The sequence below is a fragment of the Tachypleus tridentatus genome, chromosome 1 (genome assembly GCF_004210375.1).
Source record: "Tachypleus tridentatus isolate NWPU-2018 chromosome 1, ASM421037v1, whole genome shotgun sequence".
Classification (NCBI taxonomy): Eukaryota; Metazoa; Arthropoda; class Merostomata; order Xiphosura; family Limulidae; genus Tachypleus; species Tachypleus tridentatus.
This window is the reverse complement of record NC_134825.1, coordinates 176,520,494-176,532,859: the sequence shown is the minus strand read 5'-3', so window position 1 is coordinate 176,532,859 and position 12,366 is coordinate 176,520,494. Positions and strand designations below refer to the sequence as shown.

Here is a 12,366-nt window from a genome sequence, read left to right as displayed (position 1 = left end):
AAATGACAAGGAATCACATTTTAAAAATTATCAACCAAATATTTTTTCATAAATGCTGTTATAACTTTTAAAGTTCTTCCATATTCATTCCTATATATATATATTAATTGTTTATGTAATTTTCTTTGACCACTGAAGCTGTTATATTGGCCAATAATATCTAACACAGCCTGACACTGCAACCTTCTCAGTGAAACAAAACTTAATCTGTTAACATAACTTCATTTAAACAAGGTTGTGTTAACCTACAGAAAATTAATGCACAGTAACTAGTACCTCAATCAAACTTCATGCCGTCTATTATCTGTCAAACATAGTATCTTAAACTGTTAAAAAAAAAAGTATTTGAAACCTGTGTCCCTAGGTTCATTGACACCAGGATTGAAATTCTACACAATATTGTCACCTCACATTCTTCACCACCAAACTTAAATGTCTTTCCTATGTTTAAAAAAAAACACACCAACTATATCACACAATAACAAAACACCATATTCTGGAACAGGCAATAAAACCAGACTACACAGTTCCCCCAAAAGCTAGCCACAACTTTTCTACCATTGTTTCCATCAGAAATTTAGTGAATTTGTATGGATCAGTTGGATCAGTAGACACACAGGAAGAGTAATGATGAACTCCATACAGAACTTGTAAATCCTACCTGTAAACAGTCCTGCTGTAATTTAACTTTAAACAGGTAAAGATCAGTGGTCTGTATTGTGATAAACACTGTATGCTACTGGACATTGTATTAGTTCTAATGGTCTGTATTGTGATAAACACTGTATGCTACTGGACACTGTATTAGTTCTAATGGTCTGTATTGTGATAAACACTGTATACTACTGGACACTGTATTAGTTCTAATGGTCTGTATTGTGATAAACACTGTATGCTACTGGACACTTTATTAGTTCTTTGAGACACTATTATCATTTTATTTATTATCCTTTACTCTCTATTAAACTGTATATGCATTATTTGACTTCAGTACTAATTTCCATTTGCTCCCCCAGTGGCACAGCAGTATGTCTGTGAACTTACAACAGTAAAAACCGGCTTTCAGTACCCGTGCTGAGCCGAGCGCAGATAGCCCTTTTGTGTAGCTTTGTGCTCAAATATAAACTATTTTTAACAGATGTAAAAGTTATATTAACATACATATCATAGGTAAATATACATAGTCAGTGTTAGGTCTATGCAGTACTGTTAATGTGTCCATTACTGATCACATGTGCATGATTTCTTGATGTTCTTAGATGAATTACTTCTATTTTTAAACATTTTTTGGTCAGTTATGTAATTCCAACTGAAGAAGACCTGCTAACAGAGCAGGAAATCTAGCATGTTAATCATTTCCATGTGGAACTATCAAAATTGGGTAATTTGACCAAACTCATAACCACCATGAAACTACCCACACACACACATATATTTATTTTCATATTCTTTGAATACACAAGTTGTGCCAAATTTCAATTAATGATATTCAGATTTCAAATGTTAAGCTTTTCCCATTTTAATTTTATTAATTCGTTGCCTGGCTTGTGTTGCATGAGCAGTTTGTTCATATTTGAAAAGCAGTACATTACAGAGGAACACATTATGAGATTCTCATACACCAAGGTAGTGAGTGGTGTCAATATACTGTAATGATTAGTAGTTAAATAAACTAAGTCCTTTATTTCTAACTTTGTTGTCCAAACAAAAATTCATTTACTTTTCAAATATGTTTTAGAACACACAACAAAATACCAGTTACTAGAATAGAATGTCCCAAAACTACCGTGCTTTAACTGCCTTTCTGGCTGGAGTATAAATAATGAAACATTCTGTTTCTACTGGGAGTATAAACTTTGCTTACACACATACATCAGTCACTTCTAATACTTGTTGGTGCCAAGTTCAAAAGAATGGTTGCAAGCTTGACATGAAAACGTTTTCTTTTTCTATTGATTATAAACATATGTAGCACATAAGAAAATATGGTTTGTAAAACTGCCTTGGAAACTAAGAAAAGAATGACAGTGTTTCTGTAATGGTTGAAAAATATATTAATATTTCAGCAAATGGAGAAGTTAGGGGATTTAAATTGTACGTCTGACTTTGTCATTATTCCTAGCTATATATGTTACATTGTTGTACAAACTGAAATGGAGAAGTTAGGAGATTTAAATTGTACATCTGACTTTGTCATTATTCCTAGCTATATATGTTATACTGTTGTACAAACTGAAATGGAGAAGTTAGGAGATTTAAATTGTACATCTGAGTTTGTCATTATTCCTAGCTATATGTGTTATACTGTTGTACAAACTGAAATGGAGAAGTTAGGGGATTTAAATTGTACATCTGACTTTGTCATTATTCCTAGCTATATATGTTATACTGTTGTACAAACTGAAATGGAGAAGTTAGAGATTTAAATTGTACATCTGAGTTTGTCATTATTCCTAGCTATATATGTTGTACTGTTGTACAAACTGAAATGGAGAAGTTAGGGGATTTAAATTGTACGTCTGACTTTGTCATTATTCCTAGCTATATATGTTACATTGTTGTACAAACTGAAATGGAGAAGTTAGAGATTTAAATTGTACATCTGACTTTGTCATTATTCCTAGCTATATATGTTATACTGTTGTACAAACTGAAATGGAGAAGTTAGGAGATTTAAATTGTACATCTGAGTTTGTCATTATTCCTAGCTATATATGTTGTACTGTTGTACAAACTGAAATGGAGAAGTTAGGGGATTTAAATTGTACATCTGACTTTGTCATTATTCCTAGCTATATATGTTATACTGTTGTACAAACTGAAATGGAGAAGTTAGGAGATTTAAATTGTACATCTGGGTTTGTCATTATTCCTAGCTATATATGTTGTACTGTTGTACAAACTGAAATGGAGAAGTTAGGGGATTTAAATTGTACATCTGACTTTGTCATTATTCCTAGCTATATATGTTATACTGTTGTACAAACTGAAATGGAGAAGTTAGGAGATTTAAATTGTACATCTGACTTTGTCATTATTCCTAGTTTTATATGTTATACTGTTGTACAAACTGAAATGGAGAAGTTAGGAGATTTAAATTGTACATCTGACTTTGTCATTATTCCTAGCTATATATGTTATACTGTTGTACAAACTGAAATGGAGAAGTTAGGAGATTTAAATTGTACATCTGAGTTTGTCATTATTCCTAGCTATATATGTTATACTGTTGTACAAACTGAAATGGAGAAGCTAGGAGATTTAAATTGTACATCTGACTTTGTCATTATTCCTAGCTATATATGTTATACTGTTGAACAAACTGAAATGGAGAAGCTAGGAGATTTAAATTGTACATCTGACTTTGTCATTATTCCCAGCTATATATGTTATACTGTTGAACAAACTGAAAGAGAGAATTGAGATCAAGTTTGTGTTTCTAACAACAGAAGGGAAGACTACAATTTTATTTAAATATTTATTTTTAAAATTAGATAATCAAAATTTGGTTTTTGTGCTACATTATGATGCCAAGTTTATTGACATTTATTGATAATAAAATTATTCGAACTTTTTACCTTGTAATTAGATTTCATGGTTAGTTCTCAGTTAGTGACATTTTTCAAAAAGAACCTCATAGCTTAGCATTATAGTTCACTTTATTATGCTTTATGGTATATAAAACACTTACATTACATTTCTTGACATTATTACATCATTAACGCTTACATTTTGGTAAAAACAGAAAATATGACAGTCAGTTGATATCTTTGTGTGGGTGCCTTGCACCATCTGCTGGCTGGAGCCTCAGCTGAGGAATCGTTTATACTTGTGTTTTCTGCTTTTGGATGTGGTGGTCAGTTTAAGCTTGTGGACGATTGTTGCTTTCTAATGTGGATAAAAATGTATTGACACTTGTGGAGGAAAGTTGGTCTCTGCTGTCAGAGACAGTTAATCTTCTGTCAGCTACAGTCACTTACTGCAGTGACTGCTGTCAGAGACAGTTAATCTTCTGTCAGCTACAGTCACTTACTGCAGTGACTGCTGTCAGAGACAGTTAATCTTCTGTCAGCTACAGTCACTTACTGCAGTGACTGCTGTCAGAGACAGTTAATCTTCTGTCAGCTACAGTCACTTACTGCAGTGACTGCTGTCAGAGACAGTTAATCTTCTGTCAGCTACAGTCACTTACTGCAGTGACTGCTGTCAGAGACAGTTAATCTTCTGTCAGCTACAGTCACTTACTGCAGTGACTGCTGTCAGAGACAGTTAATCTTCTGTCAGCTACAGTCACTTACTGCAGTGACTGCTGTCAGAGACAGTTAATCTTCTGTCAGCTACAGTCACTTACTGCAGTGACTGCTGTCAGAGACAGTTAATCTTCTGTCAGCTACAGTCACTTACTGCAGTGACTGCTGTCAGAGACAGTTAATCTTCTGTCAGCTACAGTCACTTACTGCAGTGACTGCTGTCAGAGACAGTTAATCTTCTGTCAGCTACAGTCACTTACTGCAGTGACTGCTGTCAGAGACAGTTAATCTTCTGTCAGCTACAGTCACTTACTGCAGTGAAAGACTTTATTAAATTTTCCATGTAACTCTGTAAAATATGACAATTTGACAAAGGCTATATAGAACTAGTGCTAGACACCAGGTTTCAATACCTGTAATGAGCAAAACACAGATAGCCCATTTGTATAGTTTTGTGCTTAACTGAAAACAAGCTGTACAGATAGAAAGATAGAATTATTAAAACATTATGTTTAAATGTGGTACTGTAGTTTATTTTTATGTAAGAACTTGAACAAGTGAACTCAAAATCATGTATTTAGGCCTAACTCATCAAGTTACCTGAAAAACAATTATTTTCCTATCATATTGCAAGTTTATAATTTGTACAAAATATAAAATTACAAAGCAAGCTTTAAAAAATTGTAACTTTAGCTGAAATCTCTACAAGCATTTCTTCTTTTAGCAACATATTACTAAGCTGTTATAACTCTGTTCCAGTCTCTATACAAATTTCTATTGAACTGGAAGTCATACTAGTTCACACACTTATAAAGAATGGAAAAAACTGCTCTTGCAAGGTTTTCATAGTCCCATGGGGAGGTCAGTTGTCAGTTTAAGGAATTATGATACTAAAATACAAGGTTCAGTTTCCCACAGTAAACAAAGCATTTGTTGTTAACAGTAATTTTAAGTGGAAATTTTTTCTTGGTTTACTATAGAAACTTATTAAATGTTTTTCAGAAATGCAAGTTTTACAGTTAGTGAGACAGAAAATGTTGGGTATGTGTGTTCTTTACTGACAATACTAGCTGTTGTTTTTTATTTATCATTTTTATTTTAGAAGTTATTCATCAAAGTTAAAAGTGAACAATCTGAGTTATCTGAAGATGGTATTATTTCCAAGTTCAATAAGAGTGATGATGAAACTGTTGATTGTTCACAACATGATGTTATGAGTTTGAAAAGTGAACCAAAAGAGGAGTTTCAACAAATTAACTGTGAGTTAGAAGGTTTATCAAGTAAGTATAAACATGGTAAGAGCTATGTTCATTAACCATGAGGTATTAGACACATTACTTAGTGGCCCGGCATGGCCAGGTGGATAAGGCACTCGACTTGTAATCTGAGGTTTGCGGGTTCGAATCCCTGTCACACTAAACATGCTTGCCCTTTTAGCTGTGGGGGCATTATAATGTGACGGTCAATCCCATTACTTGTTGGTAAAAGAGTAGCCCAAGAGTTGGCGATGGGTGGTGATGACTAGCTGCCTTTCCTCGTCTTACACTGCAAAATTAGGAACGGCTAGCACAGATAACCCTCACGTAGCTTCGCACAAAATTCAGAACGAACAAACAAACACATTACTTAGTAGAGAAATGTTATTTCTGTAAAGTTTTTATAGAATGAACTACATAACACACAACTAACTTTAGGATGTATCAAGATTTGTGTTAGGTTTCCATGGTGATACTCCTGCTGTATAAGCACTTTGGAGAAGAATACAGTTACATTGCTAAGATATATTACATTAGTCAAAATGTCATCAGAAAAACCTTTATGAAGCTGCAGTTGAACTATGTTATTAATCATGCATTAATTTTAATATAGAAAATACTTTTCACCCATTAACAGTTGAATGTAACCCACTCTACTGTAGCGCCATCTTGTGATTAAATACAATGCATTTTGTTTAAGACATAATAATGCATGCCCCACATAGGTGAAATTTCAACAGTAGTTAATATAATTTTTTTTCATTCATACTCATGTTAATAAAACAGACATGCTTGTATCAAATGTTATTATCATTTACTCAATTGTTTATAAGATGATACAGTTAGCTTTCTTTATTTGTAATTAGAAATGTGCTTAATATTTGTAGTGTAAATAAAACACTGCTACTAAGTTATAAAGTTCAGTTTATTTTGCCATATGTAGCTTCCGTTTAGTAATGGTAGGGGTTATTCCAAAAGTGTGGAAAACAAGAATAGAGAGGTGTATGTTGCTGAAGACAAAAAAATCAAGATTACAAAGACTAGAACATATTTTTTGTAAACATGTAGAATGTATAAGACAGTTATTATTTACATGTAATTATAATTAATCTTCTGTAGTAATTGATAAGAGAAGAAAATGGAATAAAAGACATGAAGTTTAGCTATTAATATATGGTTTGATTATCAAAGATTTTACTTTTCATATTTTCTTCTCAGTGTATAATGAAAACAGAAAATATAATAGAAAAAAGGAAGAAAAAGTTTGGATTTTTTATGAATTTTTGTTGTTGTTCTAATGGTACTTGTTACATTTAAATGCTTTCAGTACAAATAGAACTTAGAAAGAAAGCATTGAAAAAGAATTCCATGTAAAGTATCAACCCACTGTTTCTTTTCTGTAGGGATGTTCTTTCTGAATAAGATTGGTTGATATATCTAAATCATTCCTTCTTCCAAATTGATTTTAGTTTCAGATGTATGTGTGTGTGTGTGTGGTATAGCTTTTTAATTTTGATTGTAACAAAATGTATAGTTTATTAAAGTACCACAACAGTTTGTTAATATTTATACTGCTTAATTCAAATATGTGTTTTTATTGTAGATCGACAAACCTTTATGAACAGTTGCTATGGAGAAAAGTCTCTGAATCCAAACAACGTGAAAGTGTTTGGTTACACGTTATCAAGAATAAATAAACAAAAAGTACGTGTAATTTCCAGTAGTAGAGATGAACCATATAGAAATGTTGTGAATAACAAAGAGTTAGATAGAAATTATAACCTAAAATTAAATGAGAGGAAAAACACTCGGAAGAAATCGTACAGGTGTGTACTGTGTAGCAAACAAGTTGCAAGCATAAAGGCCCTAATAAAACACAAGAGGACACACACTGCAGAAAAACTCTGCAGTTGTGTAGTGTGTGGTAAAGAGTTTGTGAAAAATAGTCATCTTAAAATACATCACAGGACACACACTGGAGAAAAACCATTCAAGTGTGTAGTATGTGGTAAAGATTTTCGAAGTAATAGTCATCTTAAAACACATCATAGAATACACACTGGGAGAAACCTTATGATTGTGTAGTGTGTGGTAAAAAATTTGCTAGAAATGGTCATCTTATAACTCACCAGAGAACACACACTGGTGAAAAACCATACAGTTGTATAATTTGCAGCAAAAAATTTAAGAGTAATGGTGAACTTAAGGCACATCAGAAAGTACACACTGGAGAGAAACCATACAGTTGTGCAGAGTGTGGTAAAGTATTTGCAAGAAATGGTCACCTCATAACCCATCAGAGAAGACATGCTGGGGAGAAACTTTACACTTGTGTAGTGTGTGGCAAAAAATTTGGAAGTAGCAGTGATCTTAAATCACATGAGAGAATACACACTGGAGAGAAACCATACAGTTGTGTTGTATGTGGTAAAGAATACAGAAGTAATGGTGAACTCAAGAGGCATGAGAGGGTGCACACAGGAGAGAAACCATACAGTTGTGTAGTATGTGGTAAACAATTTGGAAGTAATAGTGATCTAAAAAAACATCAAAGGATACATACTGGAGAGAAACCTTACAGTTGTGAAGAGTGTGGCAAAAAATTTGTGAGGAATAGTGATCTTAAAGCACATCAGAGGATACACACTGGAGAGAAACCATACAGTTGTATAGAGTGTGGTAAAGTATTTAGAAGGAATAGTCATCTTAAAGTACATCATAGGATACACACTGGAGAGAAACCATACAGATGTGTTGTGTGTGGCAAAAGAATTTGTAAGTAGTAGTCAACTTAAACGACATCAGGGGACACACGTTGAGAAAGAATCACACAGCTGTGGAGTTTGTGACCAGCAGTTTGGAAGAAAAAGTGACTTAAAAAAACATGAAAAAATACACACTTAAGAGAAACCATACGGGTATATAGTTTGTGACAAATAATTTCTACAAGGTTGTGACCATAAAATACATAAGAATGTCTACTTGAAGGAAACTATAAATGTCTGAAACCCAGCATGTGACTCTTTGTGTTTAACACTCAATATAAAGTTGGTGGTGTTCTAACAGGCTCAATATTAGCACTTTGTGTGGCCACTTTTTTTTACTTTTGAACAAAAAGATGTCAGTAGAAGGTCTTTCTACTAAAATGTTTTACTGTCAAAGACAGGTGAACAAAGAAAGGTCATATGTTAAGTTAATTTTGTTTATAATTTGTTATATAAGTTATACAAAAACATTGTTTTTGTATTATATTTTCAGGAAAGTAACCAAATAAAACAGGTTTGTGATGTGAGGGATATTTTTTGTTATGTGTAGCAGGAAAATTGTAAGAAACAATCAGTTTAAAATGTTCAATATCAGTATTTTCTTTAGTACATGATAAGTGGTTTCTGTTTATGAAAAACACATCATCCTGTTTATGGAAACAGTACTGTACAGGACAATTACAGTTTTATAAAATTATGTACTGATAAAATGAGAAAGCTACTTTTATCTGATGACAGAAAATACTGTTTTTTAGGACTATGTTTTAGTGTACTAATGTTTTATTTGTAAATAACATTATTGTCATGAGTTAGTTTTATGATAATATTTATGTCGGCACATAAGTCACTAAAAATCTAAGAAATTACAATTTTTATATTAAATCAAATAATATTGTTTATAGTTAACTATATATGTGAAATATCTCCCTGTTCATCTTTACTCTGATACCCACCTTTTGATTTAAAGTGTAAGATCTAAATTTATTATGTATATGTATTTTTTTGTACAAATGTAATTATATTAAATAAGAGCTGAAATATATATATTTAAAAGGTTTTATTTTATTTGTTTCCTTGTTGTTAAGTGCAACGATTCACTATAAGCCATCTGTGCTCTGCCCACCATGGGTATCATAACATCATCATAAGCATTATAAGCTTCCAGACTTACCATTGTGCCACTTGGGATGTCATATTTAAAAGGGTAAAACAATGATAAAATGAAGTTTATAGAAGAGTGTTGCCATTTTAGAAAAGGTATATTATCATTTTCATGACGTAGTATTAAAAATACATTATAAATATAGAAAAATTGCAGGATTAAAAAAACATTAGAAAAATGAATTATGAAGGTTATGGAATAAAGATTTACCATTTATGTAGCTGTTTTATCAGTATGGTATGATGCCGGCTGAGTGAAGCTTTATCAGTATGGTATGATGCCAGCTGAGTGAAGCTTTATCAGTATGGTATGATGCCGGCTGAGTGAAGCTTTATCAGTATGGTATGATGCCGGCTGAGTGAAGCTTTATCAGTATGGTATGATGCCGGCTGAGTGAAGCTTTATCAGTATGGTATGATGCCAGCTGAGTGAAGCTTTATCAGTATGGTATGATGCCAGCTGAGTGAAGCTTTATCAGTATGGTATGATGCCAGCTGAGTGAAGCTTTATCAGTATGGTATGATGCCGGCTGAGTGAAGCTTTATCAGTATGGTATGATGCCGGCTGAGTGAAGCTAGTTTTTGAAGTTTCAATGAGAACATTGAAAAATAAGCAGAGTTAACTTGTGTTTTTATATCTGTGAAAACTTTAAGATATGGTAAGTCATAACAAAACGGGTATTGTATAACTGTGCACCAACAGGCGTGTTTAACTTATGTTTTTATATCTGTGAAAACTTTAAGATGTGGTAAGTCATAACAAAACGGGTATTGTATAACTGTGCACCAACAGGCGTGTTTAACTTGTGTTTTTATATCTGTGAAAAGTTTAGATATGGTAAGTCATAACAAAACGGGTATTGTATAACTGTGCACCAACAGGCGCGTGTTTAACTTGTGTTTTTATATCTGTGAAAAGTTTGATGTGGTAAGTCATAACAAAACGGGTATTGTATAACTGTGCACCAACAGGCGGTTTAACTTGTGTTTTATATCTGTGAAAACTTTAGATATGGTAAGTCATAACAAAACGGGTATTGTATAACTGTGCACCAACAGGCGTGTTTAACTTGTGTTTTTATATCTGTGAAAACTTTAAGATGTGGTAAGTCATAACAAAACGGGTATTGTATAACTGTGCACCAACAGGCGGTTTAACTTGTGTTTTATATCTGTGAAAAGTTTAAGATGTGGTAAGTCATAACAAAACGGGTATTGTATAACTGTGCACCAACAGGCGTGTTTAACTTGTGTTTTATATCTGTGAAAACTTTAAGATGTGGTAAGTCATAACAAAACGGTATTGTATAACTGTGCACCAACAGGCGTGTTTAACTTGTGTTTTATATCTGTGAAAACTTTAGATGTGGTAAGTCATAACAAAACGGGTATTGTATAACTGTGCACCAACAGGCGTTTTAACTTGTGTTTTATATCTGTGAAAACTTTAAGATGTGGTAAGTCATAACAAAACAGGTATTGTATAACTGTGCACCAACAGGCGTGTTTAACTTGTGTTTTATATCTGTGAAAACTTTAAGATGTGGTAAGTCATAACAAAACGGGTATTGTATAACTGTGCACCAACAGGCGTGTTTAACTTGTGTTTTTATATCTGTGAAAAGTTTAAGATGTGGTAAGTCATAACAAAACGGGTATTGTATAACTGTGCACCAACAGGCGTGTTTAACTTGTGTTTTATATCTGTGAAAAGTTTAGATATGGTAAGTCATAACAAAACGGTATTGTATAACTGTGCAACCAACAGGCGTGTTTAACTTGTGTTTTATATCTGTGAAAACTTTAAGATATGGTAAGTCATAACAAAACGGGTATTGTATAACTGTGCACAAACAGGCGTGTTTAACTTGTGTTTTTATATCTGTGAAAACTTTAAGATGTGGTAAGTCATAACAAAACGGGTATTGTATAACTGTGCACCAACAGGCGTGTTTAACTTGTGTTTTTATATCTGTGAAAACTTTAAGATATGGTAAGTCATAACAAAACGGTATTGTATAACTGTGCACCAACAGGCGTGTTTAACTTGTGTTTTTATATCTGTGAAAACTTTAAGATATGGTAAGTCATAACAAAACGGGTATTGTATAACTGTGCACCAACAGGCGTGTTTAACTTGTGTTTTTATATCTGTGAAAACTTTAAGATGTGGTAAGTCATAACAAAACGGGTATTGTATAACTGTACACCAACAGGCGTGTCGTAAAACATAGTTGAGTAATTTGTATTTACCTTTTTGTTGCACACATACACAGGTGTGAAAGTAATAAAAATCAGAATACTGATTAATAAGATATTAAACATTGGTCAAAATGTCATCAGAGCAACCATTATAAAACTGCAGTTGAATTATGTCATAAATCATGCATCAATTTTACACTATCAGATACTTTCCACCCCTCAACAGTTGAAGGTAAACCACTTTAGTGCCCTCTTGTGATTACAATATTGAAATTTCAGTAGTAGTTAATAGTTTTTAATTCGTAGTTTATATTAATAAAACAGACATATTTATGTCGTATATTATTATCCATTTACTCCATTGTTTTTAAGGTGATGCAGTGAGTTTCCTTTATTCCTAATTAGAATTGTATTTAGTTTAGCATTTGTATGTAAATAAAGCACTGAAGAACTTCCAGAATTGTATTTAGTATAGCATTTCTAGAGGGATAAATACAGACATAGCAGGAAACAGCATACGTAATACCTTTGCAGTGGGTTGTAAACATATCTTCTCCGTGATGACGAGAAAACCCACTTGTAGAGAAAAATATGTATATAAAACAGCTGGTGTGAGTTGAGAAAAAATTTTATGTTGAGGAGCGAACAATGTTTTGACCTTCTTCGGTCATCGTTAGGGTCACAAAGAAAGAAAGAGGTAACTGACCGATAGCTGACCACATGTTTTAAGGC

At 32.9% G+C, this 12,366-nt stretch overlaps 1 pseudogene across 1 annotated transcript; it reads left to right on the top strand.

Moving 5' to 3' along the window:
* Nucleotides 1-4,475: 4,475 nt before the first annotated feature.
* On the top strand, nucleotides 4,476-8,431 carry LOC143230924 (uncharacterized; annotated as a pseudogene). The gene is made up of 2 exons (XR_013016695.1): nucleotides 4,476-5,530; nucleotides 7,110-8,431. The product of XR_013016695.1 is annotated as an uncharacterized LOC143230924 (transcript).
* The last annotated feature ends 3,935 nt before the right edge of the window (nucleotides 8,432-12,366 follow it).